Source organism: Rhagoletis pomonella, unplaced genomic scaffold, assembly GCF_013731165.1.
Source record: "Rhagoletis pomonella isolate Grant_MI unplaced genomic scaffold, Rhpom_1.0 Rhpom_scaffold_00006, whole genome shotgun sequence".
Classification (NCBI taxonomy): Eukaryota; Metazoa; Arthropoda; class Insecta; order Diptera; family Tephritidae; genus Rhagoletis; species Rhagoletis pomonella.
The window spans coordinates 67,391,996-67,392,643 of record NW_023458560.1 but is presented as its reverse complement, the minus strand read 5'-3'; positions in this window follow the sequence as shown (position 1 = coordinate 67,392,643).

The following is a 648-nucleotide window of genomic DNA, read 5'->3' as shown; positions in this document are numbered from 1 at the left end:
CACGTCAAAAATGCACTAAATCACCAGTTTCCACTTTTAAAACACTATAAAACGTTTCCGGTTATTATTTTATGTAAACCAAATCATTTATTCACTTTTATTTTATATATTTCGTTAATAAAACAGAGTAAACAAACTTTGCGCCTGCTAAAATTATTATAACCTCAAATCGCTGGTATTGCCACTTTATTTCACATTTCATTTGCGCTATTATACTCAGTTTACACTATACACATCTTCTTCTTCTTTTTACTTTCATCTAAATAAGATATTGTAAGCAAAATATAATAGCAAATTTCGCTATACCATCGCGCGGGTTTTTATTAAAAATTTTCATTATTTATCGAGGTATTGATTTTTATGGAAAAAGCGCCGCAGGCGAAAATTTTTAATAAAAAATCGCGCGATTTTTTATTAAAAATTTTCATTATTTATCGATTATATTTTGGTTACGGACTAGTCAGAAATAGTCAGAATCGGTCAAATTTTACTGGAAATCGATCCCGTACTCGGTTCTCTGACTATTGAATTTGAAAGTATTTTTGGTTATTTACATGTGTGAGCTGAGTGTGGTAACATACAAAATAAGCAAAAATTTGCAACCAAGATTTGGAAGTTATGTTGAAGTTGACAGACGTTACCATTTTT